Source organism: Marmota marmota, unplaced genomic scaffold, assembly GCF_001458135.2.
Source record: "Marmota marmota marmota unplaced genomic scaffold, marMar, whole genome shotgun sequence".
NCBI classification, from domain to species: Eukaryota; Metazoa; Chordata; class Mammalia; order Rodentia; family Sciuridae; genus Marmota; species Marmota marmota.
Genome location: NW_025999986.1, coordinates 553316 through 578799, shown reverse-complemented (window position 1 = coordinate 578799; position 25484 = coordinate 553316). Strand labels below are relative to the sequence as shown.

At 32.9% G+C, this 25484-nt stretch overlaps 1 pseudogene; it reads left to right on the top strand.

The window, feature by feature from the left end:
- Positions 1 to 21533: 21533 nt before the first annotated feature.
- LOC107160788 lies at positions 21534 to 22467 on the top strand (annotated as a pseudogene).
- Positions 22468 to 25484: the final 3017 nt, after the last annotated feature.

Here is a 25484-nt window from a genome sequence, read left to right as displayed (position 1 = left end):
GTCGTCATGGACAGGTCTGTCTCTATTTGTAGGAAAATGCTGACATTCGGGAAGCAAAAGAAATAAACCTAAGAGGCAGACAAATTAATGGTTCAATATAATTAATAACATGTTAATGGTAACTGTCATTGCAAGCTATGTTTACAGTATGATATAAACTCAATTGAAATATGTTATTTCAACCAATTCTTTGATCATTCTAAACTTTAATGTAAATTGATTATTTTTATTTTTATCTGAATTAAGCATGCTATTAAACATTATTATGAAAATTATAGAATTTTCATTTCATAGTATGTTGAAGAAGTCAATATTCTGATTATAATTAATAATCAGATTGTATTATATTAATAAATTACATAATATTTTAGTAACATAACTTTTACAATGTGTCTACTTGTTTCTATTAAAAGTAAGTACAATAAGATTGAGTGTTAGAAGTATGTTTTAGGATGGTGAAAGAACCAGGCAAGGAACTGAATGATTGTTATTATAAAGAAAAGTGAGAAAAATACTGAAGATAGGACTTAAGTGATATAAAGGCAAATGCAAAACACTAGGGAAGAACAAAATGTCATTTAGATAGGAAATTTTCCTTATTATAACTGCAATAAATGTCCTCTTTGAAATTCCACAGTACATACTTATTGTTACAATCCTACATATTCTAACTTGTACTTTTTTTTTGCATTTAGTACTCCTGAATTAGAATCTGACTGCTTAAGTATGATTAAATGTAGTTTTTTTTTTTGTTCTAATTAGTTATACAGGATAGTTGAATGTATTTGACATATTTTACATATATGGAGTATAACTTTTCATTCTTTTAGTTGTTTGTACATGATGTAGAATTACATTGGTTGTGTAATTATATATGTACAGAGGATAGTAATGTCCAATTCATTCTACTATCTTTCCTAATTCCATTCCCCCTCACTTCCCTTCATTCCTCTTTTTCTAATCCAAATACTTCTATTCTTCTCTAACTCCTTCCCTTATTTTGAAATTAGCATCCAAATATCAGAGAAAACATTTGGCCTTTTTTGGGAGGGATGGGAATTGGCTTATTTCACATGGCATGATATTCTCCAGTTTCATCCATTTACAGGCAAATACCATGATTTCTTTCTTTCTTATATCTGAGTAATATTCCATTGTGTATATATACCACATAAAATATAGTTCATAACAGTTTTCATTCTATGAAGCAGATGAAGAGCCATGGGGATTTGTATTAGATTTATGAGGATTGGACAAAATAATTACCTTTTCTCACATTCTACTCCTTACTGATGGAATAATAAATTTACTTGTTGTGGCAAATACATTCAGTTAAATAACATATTTCTCAGATTTTCTTGTACTTGTAACTAATTCTGGCTAATAAGATGTGAATTGAAGTAGGCTGGATCCAGAAGGTTTTCCAGGGAAGGGAAATGCTTTATTGTTACCCTTCTTCATCCATCCACCTGCCTTGGAAAACAATATGATTGACTGAAGCTTCACTCAACACCTGCAGAATAAGAACAACTGCCAGAGTTAAGGGTTGTTGGCACATGAAGTTAGAAAATGGAGTCCCAACAAATTGGAATTGGGGCTTGAGATGTAAATTTTGTTTTTAAGGGTATTTTGAATTGTTCATTATGTACCCCAAAATGAACCGTGTAGATTCAGAATTAACTTCTCCAGCAGGTGGTTGGATTAGAAAAGTAATTGTTCATACTATTTATCTTTCACTCAAGAAGTTCTCTCTCCCTCTTTGTTAGTACCAAAGAGCAAATATACTCGTTAGTACTTTCTAAAATAAGGACATTGATTTGTATAATATTAAATGCTACCCACATACTGAAGGAATGCTAAGGCACGTGGTCAATAGCAAGTTAAATTAATAAGGGGAATTTTTGTTACTGGAGAGCAGAGAGAAAGTGGAAAGATGAGTGAAGAAAACAAAGTTAAATTTTCAGAGCTTCCAAATATGGTTGTGTACTTGGTGCATTGCACATAGTTGCCCAATTAATAATTGATACATGACTAACAGGAGTTCTATCATTGTCCTTTTATTCCCTAAAATATTTTAGGTTCCCTTATTGATACATACAACTAAATGTTTTATGTAGCAGTAAAGTTCATTAACATCTATTCAATTTGATAATATATTCAAATATTTCTGATAATAGAATAATTTTTAAAGTGTGATAATGAAAAGCATAATAATAATTACTTTAAAAAGTAATCAACATTACTAACCAACTAGTATGTGTTCATTCTGAGACATTGATAGTTTTGGCCTATTTAATTGGATCATGGTGATTATCTTCTGGTTAATCATTTGTGGATCAGTATTCAAATACAGGCAGTTGTGTTTAAAAGCATGAAGTGTTATTCATTCACTAGGGCTAAATTTAAAATCCTTTAGAAATTCTGTAATTCATTTAATTTGTTTTTCTTCCACTTTGAAGTGGGAACTTTTGAAGTTCTCTAACCCCATGCTTTCTTCAGAACATATCTCTGAGAAGGAAGGGACACGTGGCACACATGCTAACATTTCATCTTAGGCTTACAAAAGAGATAGTAAATCAGTCCCAGAATTTTATTTCATTGAATTTGGGCTTTTCCTCAGAATCCTCCCAAATTTGTACCTAACACAAAAATACTTCAGAGTCTCTTTCTTGGAATGCAGAGGACAGGATGGATTGTTTTTGTGGTGTTGTAATTGGCTGATGGTATTTCTCAATGTCTCTTTTGACCTCAGCTTCTTGGAATTACCTGGTTATTGCTGGTCTTAAAATGCTGATGGTAAATTGGAAAGGAGATTTTGGAAAATTTAAGGCTATAAGGCTGTGAAATTTTGGAAATACTTTCTTTTTATAGGTTTATTTGACTAAGGCAGTCTCTTTGAAAAATTTACCACAACAGATACTAAACCACTCTCAGGTTAGAGATCAATTTTGGTCAGATTTGGTATAATCTTACCGACAGTTTATTTGTACCATTTTAATTTAGCATACTGATAGTTATACTGCTATAGCCCCCAAAGATCCCTGCCATAATCATAGCAGCTTCTCACCTTGTCAGCACAATTTTTACAATGAAAGTCAGCAGAATTTCTACAGATAACTCATTTGAAGCTTTCTCTTTTTTGTAAATGCCAAGTTTACAATCAAATGGTGTGGTAGACTAACTCTGTCTCAAGAAAACTTGCTTTGCAAAAGGTACTATCTCTGTTTTCTTGATAAAAACATGTGAAAGGTCTGTACAACCTGAGAATATGGAACAAGAAGGAACTGTCATGCAACTACCCACTTAATAAGAATATCAAAGAATTTCTAAACCTGGGGTCCAGAGATTTTTATGCATTGGGTCCTCTGAAATGTTACAGATTAAATGAACCTGCTTCCTGAAAATTCCTCATGTGTCTGGCCTCATCTCTCCTACATTAATACCTTTGGTCTTTCTTGTAATTATGTACATAGTTTCTTTGCAGGAACATCATAGATCTCATTTAACATCTCACATTGAATCACTAGAAATATCAAGGAGTTCAAAGAAACTTCAGCAACTTTCTAGTTGAACTTTTATTGTTGTTTAAGTCATAGATAATTCTTGGTTTTGAAATATTATTGGATTTGTAGACTGAATGCTTGTTTTTGGCTAAAATTTGTATTTCAAAGACTTGTTTCCTAGGTTGTTTGTTGATTTGTGGAGATGAAGCCTTTGGACTTTAAATGTAAATGAGGCCAGGAGAGTCTTGTCTCCATGATGACATTAATGTGATTATAAGAAGATAAAGAGAATGACATTATCAGGATGGCAGGATAGAATGTTCTAGCTTTCATACCCCAGTAAAAATACTGATTTTGGCAAGAATTCCTTGGAGGGAGGCCTAGAGTCTCACTGAGGTTTCAGCATCCTTTTGGAGTAAATAAGCTGAGAGCAGACACAGTGAAGAGAGGTTTTATTTTATCTGCATCTCCCTTCCTCCAAGGTGTCACAGCTCATGCCAAGAGAGGCTACAAGAGAGGCTACCTTAACTTGAGTTTTTCTTTCTTTCTTTCTTTCTTTCTTTCTTTCTTTCTTTCTTTCTTTCTTTCTTTCTTTCTTTCTTTCTTTCTTTCTTTCTTTCTTTCTTTCTTTCTTTCTTTCTTTCTTTCTTTCTTTCTTTCTTTCTTTCTTTCTTTCTTTCTTTCTTTCTTTTTAAAAACATGGTATAAAGTTAAAAAAAAAAAAAGCTAGTGCCTGATTTCCCTAGCCCTAAGGATTCTGCCCAGGGTCTTATTTCTGCTTTGTGCTACCAGACCATAGGAGGAACTGACCTGGCTGAATCAGTCTATGGACAGTAGGGTCAGGAAGGGGAGGAAGCACACAACAACTGGCCTGGTTTCAACAGCCTGCTACACTTCCTGCTGTCTGATTCATAAACTCCAATGACAGATCCACCAAGAAAATCCACAGGAAAATTCACCAGCACCCTGAACCCCTCTCTAGACAGTGCCCAATGAATCTCTGATCAATTCAACTAATTTCCAAAGAATCAGCATTTGGTTTCATTGATATTCTCTGTTGTTTGTTTACACCAAATTCATTGGCACCTCGATGTTGGATTTTCTATCCTCCAGAACTGTGAGAAAAAGTTCCTGTTGTTTATAAGCTACCCAATCTATGGCATTTTGTTACAGCAACCAGACTGCACTAACACAATAATCTTGTTTAAATATTCTATATTTTTACAGGTTTTCTAACTACTCAGTCAGTTCCTGACAGAAAAAGGAGTGTAGAAATCCCCACATATAAACCTTTTTTCTTCTTTTTTGTCATTTTTGGTTTAGTAAATACAGAAGCACTATTATTAGAGGCACACATGATTAAGATGACTTATATCCTTTCTATGACTTCCTTCATCTCATCATGAAATGTTTCTCTTTGTCCTGGGCAATATTCCTTTTCCTGGTCTATTTCAGTGATATTAATATTAATATTACAGATATTATGATTTATATTTTCATATTTATGTTTTCCATAATTTAACTTTTAAATTTTCTTCATTTGCAATTAAAGTAGAACTCTCAGAGTTAGGTCTTGTTTTGTTAAGATGTCTGGCAATCTTTTAATTGAGTGTTTAATTATTTATAATCAATAGATTTATCATTATGGTTTGTTTTAAATTTCCTATTTTTCTATTTGATTTATTTTCATTTTTTAAAATTTTAATTTGTTATATATGACAGCAGATGCATTACAATTCATATTATACATAAAGAGCACAATTTTTCATATCTCTAGTTGTACACAAAGTATTTTCTCACCACTAGTGTCTTCATACATGTATTTAGGGTAATGATGTCCATCTCATTCCACCATCTTTCCTACCCTCATATCCCTCCTTTTTCCTCCCTCCCCTTTTCCCCTATCTGGAGTTTATCTAATCCTCCCATGCCCCCATCCCCACATTATGAATCAGCAGCCTTAAATCAGAGAAAATATTCAGCATTTGGTGTTTTGGGGGTTGGCTAACTTCATTTAGCATTATATTCTCCAACTCCATCCATTTACCTGAAAATGCCATAATTTTATTTTCCTTTAATGCTGAATAGTATTCCATTGTGTATGTATACCACATTTTTTATCCATTCATCTACTGAAGGGCATCTAGTTTGGTTGCACAACTTAGCTATTGTGAATTGTGCTGCTATAAACATTGATGTGGCTGTGTCCCTGTAGTATGCTGTTTTTAAGTCATTTGGGTATTGAGAGGAATAGCTGGGTCAAATGTTGGTTCCATTCCCAGTTTTCCAAGGATTCTCCATACTGCTTTCTATAATGGCTGCACCAATTTGCAGTCCCACCAGCAGTGTATGAGTGTACCTTTTTCCCCACATCCTCGCCAACACTTATTGTTGTTTGTATTCTTAATAGCTGCTAATTTGACTGGAGTGAGATGAAATCTTAGAGAAGTTTGGATTTGCATTTCTTTAATTGCTAGAGATGTTGAACATTTTTTTTTTCATATATTTGTTGATTGAATGTATATCTTATTCTGAGAACTATCTATTCAGTTCCTTGGCCCATTTATTGATTGAGTTATTTGGGTTTTTTGTGTGTAAAGATTTTTGAATTCTTTATATATCCTAGAGATTAGTGCTCTAACATACGTTTGGAAAAATTTGCTCCCAAATTGTAGGCTCTCTATTCACCTTGCTGATTGTTTCTTTTGTTGAAAAGAAGATGTTTAGTTTGAGTCCATCCCATTTATTGATTCTTGATATTAATTTTTGTGTTATAAAAGTCTTATTAAGAAAATTGGGGACTAATCCTACATGATGGAGAATTGTTCAACTTTTCATTCTAATAGATGCAGTGCTTCTGGTTTAATTCCTAGGTCCTTGATCTACTTTGAGTTGAGTTTTGTGTATGGTGAGCAATAGGGGTTTAATTTTATTTTGCTGCATATGGATTTCCAGCACCATTTCTTGAAGAGGCTATCTTTTCTCTAATGTATGTTTTTGATGCCTTTGTCTAATATAAGATAACTGTAATTATGTGGGGTTAGCCTCTGTGCCCTCTATTCTGTACCACTGGTCTACAAGTCTATTTTGGGGCCAATACCATGCTGTTTTTGTTACTTTTGCTCTATATTACAGTTTAAGTTCTGGTATAGTGATACCACCTGCTTCACTCTTCTTTCTAAGGATTGTTTTAGCTATTCTGGGTCTCTTATATTTCCAGATGAATTTCATGACGCTTTTTCTATTTCTGTAAGGAATGACATTGAGATTTTGATTGGCATTGCATTAAATCTATATTGTGCTTTTGATAGTATGGTCGTTTTAGAATATTAATTCTGTCTATCCAAGAACAAGGGAGATCTTTTCATCTTCTAAGGTCTTCTTTAATTTCTTTCTTTAGTGTTCTGTATTTTTTGTTGTATAGATCTTTCACCTCTTTCATTAAGTTGATTCCGAAGCATTTTTTTTTTTGAGGCTCTTGTATATGGGGTAGTTTTCCTCATTTCCCTTTCAGAGGATTTGTCACTGATATACAAAAATGCCTTTGATTTATGGGTGTTGATTTTTGTATCCTGCTGCTTTGCTAAATTCATTTACTAGGTCCAGAAGTTTTCTAGTGAAAATTTTTTTCAAGGTATAGAATCATATCATTGACAAATAGTGCTAATTTGAGTTCTTCTTTTCCTATTCTTATCCATTTAATTTCTTTTGTATGTCTAATTGCTCTGGCCAGTGTTTCAAGAACTATGTTAAATAGAAGTAGTAAAGAGGGCATCCCTATCTTGCTCCAGGTTTTAGAGGGAATGTCTTCAATTTTTCTCCATTTAGAATGATGTTGGCCTGGGGCTTAACATAGACAGCTTTTATGATATTGAGATATGTTCCTGTTATTCCTAGTTTTTCTAGTGTTTTTAACGTAAAGGGATGATGTATTTGTCAAATGCTTTTTCTGTGTCTATTGAGATGATCATATGATTCTTATTTGTAAGTCTATTGATGTGATGAATTACATTTATTGGTTTTCATATGTTGAACCAACCTTGCATCCCTGAGATGAACCCCACTTGATCATGGCGTACTATCTTTTTGACTTGTTTTTGTATTTGATTTGCCAGAATTTTATTGAGAATTTTGTTATATATATATATATATATTCATTAGAGATATTGGTCTGAAGTTTTATTTCTTTGAATTGTCTTTGCCTGGTTTTGGAATTAGGGTGATTTTGGCCTCATAGAATGAGTTTGGAAGTGCTTCCTCTTTTTCTATTTCCTGAAATAAATTGAAGAGTATTGGTATTAGTTCTTCTGTAAAGGTCTTGTAGAATTCAGCTGTGTATCCATCTGGTCCTGAGCTTTCCTTGGTTGCTAGAATTCTGATGGTGTCTTCGGTTTCATCACTTGAAATTGATGTACTTAAATTGTGTGTACCATCCTGATTCAATTTGGACAAATCCTATGACTCTAGAAATTTGTCAATGCCTTCAATATTTTCTATTTTATTGGAGTACAAGTTTTCAAAATAATTTGTAATTATATTCTGTGTTTCTGTAGTGTGATAATATTTCCTTTTTCATCACATATCATATGTTAGTAATTAGAGCTTTCTTTCTCCTCTTTGTTAGCAAAGCTAAGGGTCTGTCAATTTTACTTAATTTTTCAAAGAACCATATTTTGGTTCTACTTATTTTTTTCAAATGTTTCTTTTGCTTCGATTTCATTTCTAATTTTAATTTTTTGTGAAGAGAGAGAGAGAATTTTTAATATTTATTTTTTAGTTTTTGGTGGACACAACATCTTTATTTTATTTTTATGTGGTGCTAAGGATCGAACCCAGCACCCCGCACATGCCAGGCGAGCATGTTACAGCTTGAGCCACATACCCAGCCCCTCATTTCTAATTTTAATTATTTCCTGTCTTCTAGTGCTTTTGGTGTAGATTTGTTTATCTTTCTCTAGGGCTTTGAGATGTAATGTTAACTTATTTATTTGTTGACTTTTTCTTCTATGAAAGAAATGAACTCCATGCAATGAACTTTCCTCTTAGTGCTGCCTTCATAGTGTCCCAGAGATTTTGATATGTTTTATCTGTGTTCTAATTCACCTCTAAGAAATTTTTAATCTCTTCCTTGATGACTTTTGCAACCCATTGTTCATTCAGTAGCATATTATTTAGTCTCCAGGTGTTGGAAAAGATTGTATTTTTTATTTTATCATTGATTTATAATTTCATTTGACTATGATCTGTTAGAATGCAGGTTAGTATCTCTATTTCTTTTTTATATTTGCTAAAAGTTGTTTTGTGTCATAATATATGGTCTATTTTAGAGAAGGATCTATGTGCTGCTGAGAAGAAAATGTATTTGCTCAATGAAGGATAAAATGTTCAATATATGTCAGTTAAGTCTAAGTTTGTTAGACCAGGATACAAAGAAAAGATCACTGACTCCAATTAAAATCAAATTAAAGCAAGCTTATTATTTTGACCTACTGGGCTGCCTCTCCCAACAGAAACTGCAGGAACAAGACAACAGCACAGCTTTCTTGCAGCCCAGCTTTATAGCCCAGAAAGTTACACAAAAGGGGGTTTACAGATAACAAAACTCCAAAGAGCATAACACAAAGGCTAGTTTATATTTTTGCTGGTCCAAACATCAGAACTTATAAAGGTCATTAGAGCCTCAGAGAGAGTCATTATCTGGCAAGGGAAGGCTAAGATTTATGAGGCGGCGTCACTAAAGTTTCAGATAGTGCTGCTATCTGGTCAGAGGGAGCCAGGCATAGGTGAGTTCAAGGCATGGGCAGGCATTCCAAGCAGGTTCAGAATATGCAGTAATTTATAGTAAAGCCGAAATTAGCTTTTCATGTCTTTGTGGTGAGATGGCTCCCAATTTTAAGAGGGATTCAGGCTGGGTCTATCAGTTATTGATTGTATTATTGAGTTCTATAGTTTCTTTGTTCAGTTTTTGTTTGGAAGATCTACCAGTAGTGAAAGAGATATTTTAAAGTCACCCAGAATTATTGTGTTGTGGTTTATTTGATTCTTGAACTTGAGAAGAGTTTGATGAACATAAATGCCCTATTTTGGGAGGCATATATATTTATTATTGTTATGTCTTGTTGATTAAGTAGTATAAATATCCTTCTTTATATCTTTTGGCTTGAAGTCTACTGTTTGTTTCCGCAGTCCATGGGAGTGGTATGAATTATCCAAACCTTTCACCTTCAGTCTGTGGATGTCTTTTACTATGAGATGAGTTTATTAGAGGCAACATAATGTTGGGTCTTTTTTTAAAATCCAATCTGTCAGTGTATGTCTTTTGATTGGTGAGTTTAGGCTATTAACATTCAGTATTATTATTGAGACATGATTTGCATTCCCTGCCATTTTTTTATTTTTAATATTTAACTAGACTTGATTTCTCCTTTGATTAGTTTTTCCTTTAGTGTAATACCTCCCTTTGCTGATTTTCATTGTTATTTTTCAATTTCTTTTTATGAAATATTTTGGTGGGGATGTTCTGTGGTGCAGGCTTTCTAGTTGTAAATTCTTTTAGTTTTTGTTTATCACAGAAGGTTTTTATTTCATCATCAAATATAGAGCTTAATTTTTCTGGATATAAGATTCTTGACTGGCATCCATTTTCTTTCAGAGCTTGGTATATGTTGCTTCAGGATCTCCTGGATTTGAGGATCTGGGCTGAAAAAATATGCTGAGATACAAATTGGTCTCCCTCTATGTGTGATTTGATTTCTCTCTCGTGGCCTTTAAGATTCAATTCTTATTCTGTATTCTAGGCATATTCAGTATAATGTGGCTTGATGTGGACCTGTTGTAATTTTGTATATTTGGTACCTGTAAGCCTCATGTATTTGATTTTCCAATCATTTTTCATTTGGGGGAAATTTTCTGATATTATCTCATTGAAGAGATTGTGCATTCCTTTGGTTTGAAACTCTGTGCCTTCCTCTATCTAATAACTCTTAGATTTGGTGTTTTGATGCTATCCCATAATTCTGGGATGTTCTGCTTATGGTTCTTCATCATCTTCACTGTGTGGTCAACTTTATTTTCCAGATTGTATACATTCATGTCATTATCTGATGTTTTGTCTTCCAAGTGATCTAGTCTGTTGGTAATGCTTTCTATTGAGTTTTTTTATTTGGTTTATTGTTTCCATAATTTTAAGGATTTCTATTTTTTTTTCAGAATCTCTCTATTTTTGAAATAATCTTTTACTATCTGTATTTGTCCCCTTACCTCTTTGTTGTTGTGATCAATTGTTGCCTAGATTTGCTTCTTTATCTGTTTATTGGTGATCAATTTTGCCTGTATTTCTCATTTAAGTCATTTTTAAATTCACAGATTATTTTAATTATAAACATTCTGAACTCTTTCTCTGACATTGCATCAACTGTGCTGTCCATGGGTTCTGTTACTGTAGTATCCTGGTTTGTTTGGGGCACTTTCCTCCCTTGTTTTCTCATGTTGTCTATGTGATTTCCTTTCTTGCAGTGTGGATGTGAGGTATTACAGTTTCTACACTATAATCTTGTAGTATCTGTGCAGATTATCTGTATCTCACCTTGGTGTTGGCCTTCCAGACCCTGACAGTGTCCCAGGATGTATGCTACTTCAACTATAGGAGGTGTCAGTGATAGCAGGAGATAACTTGAAACAGCAGTGTAGGTGCCCCCAGATGGATACAATGTCTTTCAGAGATGTGGCTGAAAGAGTTGGACGTATACTGTCTTTGGGATGCCTGCTGCAAGATGCAACTTCTAGGCCCTATCTGTTGTCCCATGGTAAAGGTCACTGCATGGTGAAAGCTATGGGGATGGCTGCAGTGTCTCAAGATGGGAGTGGGTTAGAACTGGGCTCCCAGGTGGTTTTGGGGTGGGGGCAGACCTAAGCTTACCCTGAGCCCTAGCTCCTGCACAGGTCAGCGAGGAAGGTCTGGGCTGAACCTAAGCTCCTCAGGTGGGTGTCTGCTGGTTATGGGATTTACTGGGTCCTACCTTGGGCCTGAGCTTCCGTACAGGTCAGAGAGATGGATAAGGGCTGAACCTGACCTCTATTTGATTATCATTTGTTGTTTCTTGGTCTTATCTTCAGTTAGATAAATAGAATATGCTTTTAGTGTAATTCTATTTTAATTATTAATATGATCAAAAAAAATCTGCCTTATTTTTAAAATGTTGTTCAAGGTCATATAACTTGCACTTTTAATTTATCAATACCTATCTCTAAATCTTATTTAGCATGATATATAACATAAGATTCCTTTAAAAAATATTCTAATTTCTCCTACCTTCCATTGTTGTCATGTACTTTATTTCTACATATGTTATGTATAGCACTACATGTTAGTATTCCTTTTGTCTTGAAGAGTCAATTTTTTAAAACAATGAGAAATTATTTCCTATTTATCTATATTTTTATAATTCCTAAGTTCTTACTTTTCTTTTCTTTTTACATAGATTCAAAATTTCATCCAGTATCATTTTTTTTTGCTTGAAGAACTTCCCTTAATAGTTCTTTTATTATGGTCTACTGCCAGTGAATTGCTCAACTTTAGATTGTTTAAAACAGTCTTTTAAATGTTTTCACTGGTGGAAGAAATTTAGATTGCTAATACTTTTGTTTTTCAATTGAAAAATAAAAAAAATATACATACTTATCATTTTCAATATGTTGTGTTGACATATATACATACTGTGAAAAGACTAAATTGAACTGATTAACATTTGCATTGTCTCTTGCAACTATTAATTTTTATGGTGAGAACACCTAAGATGTACTCTTCTGGAATTTTGAAGACCACAATACATGGTCAGTAACCATAATAACTGTTTTACAGTACCTCTCTGGAAGTTATTCTTCATGAAGTTTTATAACCTTTGGTCAATATTTCCCCAACCTCCTCACAAGCCCCTGCCAATCACCATTTTACTGTCTACTTTTATGAGTTCAACATTTTTAGAGTTCATATATAAGTGAGATCATGTGGTACTTTTCTTTCTGTGCTTGGTTTGTTTTACTTTATATATTGTCATTCAAGTTCTTCCTTGTTGTCTTAAATTTTCTTATTTTTTAAGGCCAAGTAGTATTCTATTGCATGTATAAGTGTGTGTGTGTGTGTGTGTGTGTGTGTGTGTATATTCATTTATTTGTTGTTAGAGAAAGGTTTGTTGAGTTTAAGGTCATATCTTGGATGTTGTAAATAAAGCTATAATGAACAAGAAAGTGCAGATATCTTTTGTGCATAATGATTGCCTTTCCTTTGGATATGTATACCCAGTATTGGGACTCCTGGATCATACAATAGTTCTATTTTTAATATTTAAGGAACCTCCATGCTATTTTCCACAGTAGCTGCACCATTCTATATCCTCAACAGTAATAAACATAAAGCTTTTGATTTCTCAAATATCTTCAGTAGTTCTTACAATTTTTTAAATTAACATCCTTTCTATCAGGTGGCAGGTAATAACTCATGGTAGTTCTGAACTACATTTCCTTTGTGATTAATCATGGTGAGCACCCTTTCCTATATCTGGTGGCCATTTGTCTGCCTTCTTTGGAGAAATGTCTATTCAAGTTCTTTGTCTACTTATTAATTGAATTATTTTTTGCTATTAGGTTGTAGAAGATTTGTACATAGGTTAGATATTAATGCTTTATCAATTAGATAGCTTGAAAATATTTTCTCTAATTCCACAGACTGCCTGCCAGTGTTGTATCTGGACAAACACATAATGAAATCAATCTACCATTATAGTATTATACAGCTTTATTTATAATTGTCAAAATATGAAAGGAACCAATATGTCTCTCTGGAGATAAATGGATAAATACACATACTGTGGTATAACTTGACAATGGAATATTATTTAGTGCTTAAAAAATGGGCTATCAAGTAATGGAAAGTGATGGAATAAAATTTACCACAGATTATAAAGAGAAAGAAGTCAATATTAAGACTTTGTGTTGCATGATTTCAACTATATTACATTCAAAAAAACCCAAATTATTGAAACAGTAAAAAGTTCAGTGTTTGCCAAGATTTGATGGAAATAAAGATCAGAATGAATAAGTGAAGCAAAGAGGGTTTTTAGGAGAATTAAAGTACTGTATTTTTTGTATATTGTTGAATTCAACTTGCTAATATTTTACCAAGGAACTGTGTATTGATGTCCATGAGAAATTATGCTACTTAGTTTTTATATAATGTTTAATATAATGCACCAGTGACTCCAATTGGTCCATTAGCTTTCTTTTACGAATAACTATTATTGTTTCAATTTCTATAATAGATTTAATCCTATTCAGATAGTCTGTTTCTTCTTGTAAAAGTTTTGACAAATTGTGTCTTTCATCCAAGTTATCATATTTGTGGACATCAATAAATTGTAACACTATTTATTATTCCATTGTCCATGAGACCTATAGTAATGTCCCCTCTTTCATTTGTGATATCTAAGTTGGCTGGGCTAGAGGTTTATCTATTTCATTATCTTTTTAAAGAACAAGATTTGGGTTTCCTTGATATAATTTTCTGTATAATTTGTCTCCGGTAAATGGTATACAGTTGGATCATATTTTAAAATTTCAAGGAACCTCCATACTGATTTTTATATTGTCATACTAATTTACATTCTCATCAACAGTTTTTGAGTTCCCTTTCCTTAGATGCTCACCAGAATTTATTGTTATTTATATTATGGATGACTGACATTCCAACTGAAGTGAAATGAGATCTCAGTGTAGTTTTGATGTGCAATTCCTTAATGACTAGAGATGCTGAGTATTTTTTCATATAATTGTTAAACATTTGTATGTCTAGCATATATGTATGTACTCTTTTGAGAATTGTTTGTTTAGCTTATTTGCTCATTTATTTATTGGGGCATTTTGTTGTTGTTTTTGAGTTTTTTGAGTTATTTATGTATTCTAGATGTTAATCCTCTGTTGGAACAGTAGCTAGCAAAATTTTCTCCCATTATGCACGTTCTTTTTTCATGATGCTAGTTGTTTCCTTTTCTCTGTAGAATCTTTCTAGTTTGATACCTTCCTGTTTTAGTCAGTTTTTTTTTTTTTTTTTTTTTGGCTGCTGAGACTAAAGGATCTGACCAGAACAAATATGGAGGAGAAAAAGTTTATTCAAGGGCTCACAGTTTCAGAGGTCTTAGTCCATAGAAGGCTGGCTCCATTTCTTGGGGCTTGAGGTGAGGCAGAAAGAATATCATGGAAGAAGAGTGTGGCAGAGAATTGTTAAACATTTTTATGTGCTCATGTCACAATGATCATGAAGCAGAGAGAGACTTCAGTTCCTATAAAGCTCCTTGTCTTTACTATTGTCAAAATGACATATTTGGACATTTTGTGCCCAATAAGATAAGAATTATAACTTTTATGTGTTTGTCTTTTAAAATATATCAAAAATTTAAAATTGAGTTACAAAGCAAAAATACAATTACACTTGCTTATTATTTATACCAGAGATCTGTATTTCTTTATGGATTTGAGTAATCATTTAATGTCAACTTAAAGGATTTCTCTTAGCATTTCTAATAAAATTGGCCTAAAGGAACAAACTCCTTCAGCTTAAATTAATCTGGGAATGTTGTAATTTCTCTCTCATTTTTGAGGGACAGTATTGTAAGATATAGAATTTTTGAGGAACAGTATTTTTCTTTTAACAACCTAAATATGTCATGCTTTCATCTCCAGCCTCCACGGTTTATGGTGAATAACTAAATGTCAATCTTATTGAGGAGTGAATACATGTAGATTTCTTTTGCTGCTTTTAAAGTTCTCTGTCATTTATCTTGACAGATTTATTTTTATGCATCTCACTGTGAGTCTCTTTGGGTTTATCATATTTGAAATCACTGAGCTTCTTAGATCTGTCATTTCACATATTTCATCAAATTTATTAAAGTTTTGGTCATTATTTTTTTCAAATATTCACCCTTTCTCTCTTCTTCTGGAATCCCATAATGTACATGTTGGTCTTCTTGAAGGTGTCTCACAGAGTCTGTTCTTCCCTGATCACTTTGTTATTTTTTCTTTCTGTTTCTCAGGCCAACACCAATTGTTCTATGTTTAATTTTACTGATTCTTTCTTCTGCCTTCTCAACTTTTGTGTCTTTCTAGTGAAATTTTCATTTCAAATTATGGACTTTTCAGCTCCAGAATTTCTGTTTGAGTCCCTTTTTATAATTTCTCTTTGTTGGTATTTTCATTTCATTCACACATTGTTAGTCTATTTTCTTTAATTTGGGAGAACATTTTAAGTTGTTTTAGTCTTTATCTAAAAATTTCTATTCCTGAATTTCCTTAAGGACAGTTTATATCTATTTATCCCTTCAAGTGATCCATACTTTTCTATTTGTTTATAAATCTTGAAGATTTTTGTTGTTGAAAATTAAGTAATCTACTAATTTAATGTGTTAGTTATAGAAATCAGATTCTTTCCCTTTCAGTATTTACTGAGCTATATTTCTGAAGGTTATAACTTTGTTTATGTTTATTTACTTTCCCTACTTTTTTTTTTTTAGTTCTGGGGATAAAACCCAGGGTCTTGAGCGTGCCAGGCAAGTGCTCTATTACAGAGCTTTGTAATAGGGGTGAACCCCCTATTACAAAGCTACACCCCTGTGGTGAGCCGCTTCTGCCGTTTATGCAAATTATGGTCGCCATTACAAGATGGCGCTGGCTCCGCTGTGGTCTGTGACAAACAACTCCTTATTTGGGAGAGTTGGCGCATGACTTTTCATCACCCTATGAGAAAGCTCCACGTGGCTGCTTTGCATTGGGGCTTGAGATGCTTTATTAAGGCTGGGAGGGGCATCTGAGGGAGAGAAGAAGAACTATCAAGGGCCTGAAATAAACTACTGAAAGAAGATTCCTGAGTGTTGCGTCTTCCTTGCGGGCAAGAAGTCGCGACACACCCCCCAAAGTATTTTTGAGAGGGATTATTTTGTGCCATGTATGATAATTGAAATCACTATTCCTTTAGATTTGGCAGGCATTTTCTTGCATGTCAGAAGCTATACCAATAGCTCAACAATAAAACAAAAACAGAAAAGAAAACACACACAAAACAACAACAAACAACACTCCCAGTCTTTGGAGATTAACTTTTTTCAGTAATATTCCTCAACACCTAGCAAGGATTTCACTGAGCCTAGGGAACAGCCTAAAGAGAAAGCTAAGAGTCTTCTGTATTTTCTGGAAGTATATATTGCTGTAAGCATATATATGGCTTTCTAAATACCCCATTTATATAGGTACATTTTGAATATTCTAATTTCTCAAAAAAATATTTGACAGAATTTTCTCCTAGGCCTTATGTAATCTATCATTTATTTCAACTCATAGACTTTTGCTGTAGGAGTATGAAGAGTTAGCTTTGCCAGAGTTTTTAGTGCCAACTACTTTTCTAGCCTGTGTTCTAAGTTAGCCAAAACAAAGATAACCTCATTTTAAAACAGATGTACTAGTTTAGAAGTAAGAACTGCTCTGCTTTCTCTTTACAAGGGACAAAGTCTCATACTGTGAATTCAGGCTGCTGTTAGGATAAGGCCACCACCATGGAGGAAGTGGCTGGAGCAAGGACAATAAGGCCATCACAAAAACATTCCTACTATTTTTAATCTGACGTTTTCTTTGTTCAGCAGTTACTAAAAATATTTGATGTTTTCTGGAGTTTTGAAAACATTGGTTCTGAGTTTCTACTTGTTTTTGATGTTTCAGTAGAGGAACAAACATTTAGTGCTGTTCAAATATTTATTCTAAATATTAGAATATTTACTATGTTTCTGCTTATTTTTTCCTAATTCTCATTAATTATTATATTATTATTATTATTTGGTACTGGGGATTGAACCCAGAGGCACTTAACCACTGAGCAACATCCCCAGACCTTTTCTATATTTTATTTAGAGACAGCGTTTTGCTAAGTTTTTCAGAGCCTAAGTTGCTGAGGCTGGCTTTGAACTCAGAATCCTCCTTCCTCTGCCTCTGGAGTTGCTGGGGTTACAGGGATACACCACTGTGCCTGGCTTCATTAGTTGTTTTTTTTTTTTTTTTAAGTTTATATTTTTATTTAGTATACCTTCTGATATATTTCTTTTCTTTTTTATATTTTTTTTTAAATTTTTTAAAAAATTAAATGACAGCAGAATGGACTACAATTCTTATTACACATATACAGCACATTTTTTCATGTCTGGAAGTATATAAAGTATGTTGACATCAATTCGTGTCTTCATACATGTACTTTGGATAATGATGTCCATCACATTCCACCTTTTATTTTATATATATATATATATATATTGGTACTAGGATTGAACGCAGAGTTGCTTAACCACTAAACCACATGCCCAGCTCATTTTATTTTACTATTTTGAGTCAGGGTTTTACTAAGTTGCTTAGGGCCTCACTAACTTGCTAAGGCTGGCCTTGCACTTGCAGTCCTGTAGCAGCCTCCTGATTTGCTGGGATTACAGGCATGTGCTATTGCACTTGACTGAATATATATATATATATTTTCTTTCCTTTTATAACTATTGCCAATTTTTAAGATTCTGTATTTTCTTCTAGTGCTGTAAGCATTACATAGCCTGGATCTACTTATTGAATTAACATAAAATTAGCTCTGCAAACTATAAGAAGGTATTAGAATATTTAGCATGTTTCTGCTTATTTTTTACTAACTCTCATGCTCTTTTGTATATTTTTAATAATTTGTATTTTTTTCTATATTGGATAACATTAGCTAAAAATTTGTCTGTTCAATAAAGAATTCTTAGCTTAATTCCAGCTGTGTATAATAAAGTATTTATTTTGAATTTACCATACTCTATATCTTTGTTTTCTAATATTTATGTATATTGCCTGCTTTCAGTTTGTTTTTCAGTATGACATGTAATGAACTGAGTCTTGTTTCAGGATTTTCTCAAAGGTGTAGACAAAAGTAGGATTCTGTGTGGCTCCAGAAATTTCAATTACTTTCCATGGAATTCATGTTGCTTGAATGTTTATAGTTAGTAATTTATAGGTGATGTTAACATACAGTTATCCTTTCTATTCCCAAATGCAAATTTATATGACAGGATCTCTCTGAACTTGTAAAGTGCTATCCATCATAATATTATTTAGCTAAATGATTTGCGAATATTCTGGAAGAAATTTAGTGTGAGCAGACATAGTCTTTGTACTGTGTAAATTTTTAAGAAGTACCAATGTATGTATTTTGTGAATTTCTAAGAAGTCTTATGCTGAGCCCCTTCAAATTTATTGGATAAGGAAACCTTTTAAAATTTTTGAGAAATGCTGACAAAACAAATATCATGCTACCAAATTTTGTTGATGTCTTTTCTCTGAAACAGAATCCACAAGTATCCTACTGGCATACTTTGATATGTAATGCATGCACATGCATTCAGCTTTTCGGGTCTTGATAATTATAACTCCATGAGAATCATGTCACTAAAAACACCTGGCTGACAATGAGAACTTCTTTTTCACCTTTTTGAAGATTTTTTATTTTAGTATGAGATTTGAGGGCCTAGAAACATTTTTGACTGAAGATAAAAATGTTCAGAAGTAGTTCCTTCCATACACTTTCCCTAGGAGACCTTTATCTTGGTCACTTTTTTGCTTGGTACTAATTGCTCTATTAGGAATATAGAATTCTCCTGGTCCCAAACTTGGTCTGATGTTATTTCCTGCTACAGTAACAAATTCTAATGTTTTCTGGCTCTGGAAATACGCACTCACACCCCAAACTTGGTAGTGGATTTGAGATTCATTTTCAGAATTTTCAGAATTTCATGTTTCTGGAAAACTCATTTGTAAGTATCACTTTCTCAACTTATAAAACTAATTAGAAAAGTGAATGGTCAGAATTTTCAGAGGTGAGGAAATAATAATATATCTTTTTCCTTCCCCACCTAATGTACTACAAATGTTCTGTCTAGAGAAAACAGTAATTATTTTCTTCAGTTACTCATTTCAGCATTCCTCAAACTACCCCAGTCAATAATTTACTTTCATTTATGCCTACTTTTCAGCATTTTTATTTCTGATAATGGGTTAAGTTGCCTTGTACTATTTTATAATAGGATTAGATTTGAAGTAAATGATAATTTTCTAATCTCTCAAGTTCAAAGAATGTACACTTAGGAATAAGAAAATGCAGAAATAGAAAATCAAAGAAAGGGTAGCTTTCTTGTATTTCTGGAAATTTCCTTCTGACTCTAGTTTTCTTTAATTATTCCAAATAAAATATTTTGCTGGGGTACTGAGGATGGGATTCTTTATGATACAGCCATAACTTTGGATTCATACATGTTACTGAGGCAAATTATTTAGGTTTGTGTATATGTATATGCTGGTAATATTGCCATACATTTAGTATGTTTTCAAAACATGGTTGACTAGTTAAGAGAAGGAAAATAGGAAGAAAACAGTTTAATAGAATAAGCAAAGGCATCAGCTTATTCAAAATCCATTTATTCAATCCATATTTTCTTTAAAAAATAAGGCTTCTGCTGATAATAAGAAGACATTTGAAAGAAATGTCTTTTCCATTGAGAGTTTCCTTTCCATTTAAGGAATATGCTTGGCATGTTCAATTAAATTGGTCCTCATGTAAATTAAAACACAATTGCAAACCACACAATTGGAATTTCAGAAAAAAAAAGCATTTTGTATAGTAGATTTGGGAACTTCTTGAAGACATGAGTCTGGAAATAAATATTGAAAAGTGACTAGAAATTGACAAGAATAAAAGAAATTGAACAGTCAGGAAAGAAATAGAGTTAGGATGAGAAATTAGAATTTTTTTCTGTGCATAATAGTAGAGATTTGTTTGGCTAGAATAAATTACAAATGTTGGGAGATAATTCTGAAAACAGAAAGAAGATAGAAAATTGGGCAGAGCCTTGAATTAGATGATGAGGTTTGTGAATTTGGTATTTTAAGAAACAAAAATTTTATTTTTATAAAAATATGTGTCTGGTTCTGATGACCATGTACAGGCAGGCAATGAAGACTAAAAGCCAAAAGATAGAAGGTCACCTAATATATTTTGACATCTGTGATGAGATCAATTAAGTCTTTCATAAAAATTAAGTAAGGAATCAAAGGGACTCATCATTCTGCTAACATAGAGTATGATGTTATAAGAGGGAAAATAGAATTTAAACTCCAAACACAACTTCATTGAAATCTACAGAAAATGAAATTATCAAAAAGTTTTACTTTAATTAATACAAAATTAAAATATCCAATTCTAAAAATGTTTTCGGCAATGCATCAAAATTTATTTGCAACTTACGAAAGTGTTACTCTCTGAAGACTCTCACTATTCTCTAGACTGTCTATTTTCATATTATTAGAAATACATTTAAAGAAAGCAGTTTAATGTATAGATGATATATATTAACTAATTAAAAATGATGATTAGGTGTTTCATACTTAGCACAATTTTGACAAATGTTTGTGTCAGGGTACAATATTAAAAAAATCAAATAAAAGTTTTCAAAAATATCTCATTTTTATTTGCAACTTTTTATTATTGATAATGAATAAAAAATAGCTACAAAAATGATTGTTGATTTTACCACATCTCATTTTTCTTTTATTTATAATCTTATAAGATGTTATTCAGGAAGAAAAATGGATTTCTAAGAAAAAAAAATGAAACAATTTAGAAGAACTGAGCAACCACTAATTATTAATTACTTCTTTTATGGTCTATTTTATATCCTCATATATTTTAATGGTTCTCTGTAAATTCTGCATACTCTTGGAAATGTTCTTGCTTGTCTCTCTCTCCTCTTTCTCTCTCTCTCCCTCCCGCTCCTTGTTCCATGCTCCATACATATCATTCCCCCCTCCTCCATTTTTTAGGGTCAATGTTTCTCAAGTATAATTCTGATTCTAACTATATTCCACTAACACCTCTACTTTTATATTTATCTCTCTCCTTGTCATAAGTAAGGTGATATGAAGATGCTTAATGAGAGTTTAGGAGGTTATTTCATACTGGTGTGTTTTTCTGATCAACCACAACTTGAGAAGATTCTCTTTGCACTCATGCTAATCTCTTACCTCCTGACACTGGTAGGCAATACAGCAACCATACCGGTTTCCTCTCTGGATTCCATGCTCCACATACCCATGTATTATTTTCTTACCAATCTCTCCTTCATTGACCTCTGCTTTACAACAAGCATTGGTCCCCAGCTGCTGTGGAACCTCTGCGGTTCAGCCAAGACAATTACACTTATAGACTGTGCCATTCAACTCTATGTGTCTCTGGCACTGAGATCCACTGAATGTGTTCTCCTAGCTGTCATGGCATTTGATCATTATGCTGCTGTTTGCCAATCACTCCTTTATGCCACAGTTATGCACCTGCAATTTTGCCAATTCCCTTGCAGGAATAGCATGGTTGAGTGGAGTGGGCACCACACTCATTCAGGGCACTGTGACCTTTTGTGGGAACCATAGGATTGACCACTTCAACTGTGAATTTCCTGCCATGATCAAGTTGGCCTGTGTAGACATTCATACTATTGAGGTCCAACTCTTCATGGCTTCTTTGGTACTGCTTTTCCTCCTCCTGGCACTCATCTTGGTCTCATATGGGTACATAGTCCAAGCAGTGATGAGGATCAAGTCAGCTCAAGCCTGGCATAAAGCCCTTAGGACTTGTGGGTCTTCTCTGTTGGTAGTATCCCTCATCTATGGCATCATCATGGCTGTCTATATCCATCCCAACAACTCCTATGCCCACAGTCAAGGAAAGTTCATCATGCTTTTGTAGACTGTCGTAACTCCCAATCTAACCCCACCCACCACCGCCATTTATACTCTGAGAAACAAAGATGTAAAGGGAACTTTGAAGAGGTTGGTGAGAAGAGATAAAAGCACAGTAGAATGAGAGATTCTCATGAGGTAAAGAAGAAGATTTGACCGAAGGTATAGATGCTGATGGGAAGACATTAGAAAGCTTTACCCAAAGACATCCTAACACAAGTACTACAAAATTAGACTCACAAGACCCTTTGGAGAATCCATAAGAAATGAATATTGCTTTCTTTTATTTCTCTACTTATCATAATCAAAGATATCCTATCTAAATTGACATCTTTGTTATCTACCAGCCAATCAGTTTGCTCAATGAAGTGCAAATAATACTTTCTGCTTCCAGAATTTTTGCAGTTAATTTTCTTCTTTCTCTTCTTTTCTTTTATAAATCCTGGATCTACTCTATTAGATAAAATATATCTGTTGATTGATATCTTTTGTATAAAAATAAATTATGTGCTATTAATTAGCCAGATTTCTTTTAGTCATTCTTTGGGAATTTATTTTGGCATATCCAGTAAGATATTGCGATCTGGATCTTATCCTTGGATCAAGAGAAATGTCTCCTGTAAGTGCACCTAGTATGCACTGTGCAGGAGGATCCAGGAGGATTCTCCACTTACCCACTTCCCTCCCTACCTTGGCTATTGTCCTATGTGTCCTGGTGGAATTTTTTTTTTTACTTTTACACTCCATATTTGATTACTCGCCAGATTAGTTTTTCATTGAAATTTTGATTATTCATAGCTTACTTACCTACCTTGGTGGTGGATTTTGAGTTTATATTTGTGTGTTTTGATAATTAGGTGATTTCTATTGGGTAGACAGATTTGGGGAATTCAGATCCTGCCAGGTGAAAAGTGACAAGGACTTTGAATCTAATTTTTTTGGAGAGTGTGTGTATGTGCATGGTTGTGCATGTTTATTTGAGGATTCTAATATTTCTAGTAATTATATTTCCTTTTAAAAATATGCAGGGTTGAGAGGTTTTTAGATTTTTGTTGGAATCTTCACTGTGCATTTTGTGTTTGCTCCAATATGAATATAATTAATTCTAAAGATAACACTCTTCCTTTTTGCTATCACATGGACTTTTTAAATGTATATCCATTAGAGGACTAAGAATATCAGTAGAAAAGAAATTTGTATATTAAAGATTATCTTAGTATGCCATCCTACAGATTTTTTGACTTTAATAAAATGTGTACTTAAAGTATTCCTTAAAGTAAAACTGGATTCCTAGCTTCCCACACTCATCATCTTTGATGGCTTGCCAAAGCCTCTAAATCAAATAATTTGAAATCAGTATTCTTAATGACTCATTAAACAGACTAAATTAAAGAGAGAAAAAAACATATTTCAAATCAAACAAATTGTCAGGAAAATGAGTTTCCAACAGCTATGTCAGTCAAGATTTAACATTTCCCAAACCTTAAGTATGGTATTTCTCTATTGAAAAACTAATGGAAACTAATGTCATATCACTGTTATTTTTTAATAATGATTTTTATACTAACCAAAAGTGCCACTTCATATTTATATTTAATTTTTATCACACTGCCATTCAAATAACAGATTAATAATTAATTAATAATATAAATGGTCTACTTGGTTATTAAAGATAGTCAAACAAATTTTTGAGATATATTCTCTTAATTGTATTTGCATCTACTGTTTAAGATACCAATATTTTAATATATGTCTAAGATAGTACCTTTCTGTACTTGTACAGTGCTTCTATCTGATACAAGGTGCTCAGATGTTCTTACTCAGTCATTATTCTGAATAAATCCAACTGATGATACTATATCAAAATTTGTAGAAATTCATAATAGCCAAACATTTTTAAAAACAAAATTAATGGACTTATGCTTTCTTTGTTTCTTTTTTTTTAAGAGAGAGAGAGAGTGAAGAGAGAGAGAATTTTTTAATATTTATTTTTCAGTTTTCGGTGGACACAACATCTTTATTTATTTTTATGTGGTGCTGAGGATCGAACCCAGCACAACGCATGAGGGCCAGGCAAGTGCGTTACCGCTTCAGCCAAATCCACAGCCCAATTTTCCTTTTATTATCTTCATTGGCTTATTGGTTGTTCAGGAGTGATATATATTTGTGAATTTTCCAAAGTTTCTCCTACAATTGATTTCTAGTTTTATACCATTATTATCAGAAAAAAAAGAATGTATATTTTGTAGCTGTTAGCAGGAGTATTCTCTGTGTATCTGTTAGGTCCATTTTATCTACAGTATGATTTAAGTCCAATGTTTTCTTTTCTTTTTTTTTTTTTTTTAATGATCTGAATCTTTTTTTTTCTTTTTATTTATTTATTTTTTTATTATTGGTTGTTCAAAACATTACAAAGCTCTTGACACTGATTTTCTTTCTGGATGATCTATTCATTTCTGAACATGGGATACTGAGGTTTCTACTATTATTGTATTGCAGTCTATCTTTTCATTCACATCTGCTAGTATTTGCTTTATATATTTAGGAGCTCTGATGTTGAATGTATGTGGATTTAAAATTCTTGTTTTCTTGATGAATTGACTTATTTAACATTATATAATATTTTTCTTTGTCCATTTATTCACAATTTCTGAATTAAAATCTATTTTATATTATTTAAATATAGTTTTACCATCTCATTTTTGGTTTCCATTTTTCAAGAATTATCTTTACCTAGTCCTTTACTTTCAATCTATAGGTATTCTTATAGGTAAAGTGAGCCTTTTATGGGCAGCATATATCTGGGTCTATCTTATTTTGTTTATATCCATTCAATCAGTTTATGCTTTTATTGAAGAATTTAATATATTTATATTCAAGGTAATTATTAGTAGGTAAAGTCTTACTACTGCTTTTGGATATGGAAAGTCACAAACCTCAAAATAATGTGACCCAGGGAGAATGAATGAGGGAGAATACAATACTTTGATTTTTTCCCCAATACATTCTTTCCCAGTGACAAAGCAGGCCCTGGGGGAGGATCAAGCCTGAAATAACTGCTTGTAGGGAGAGGCCAAAACATTGATCCACCTTTAACAAATTCTTTCCCAGATACTGACTACTGACCCTGCACCCTCCACC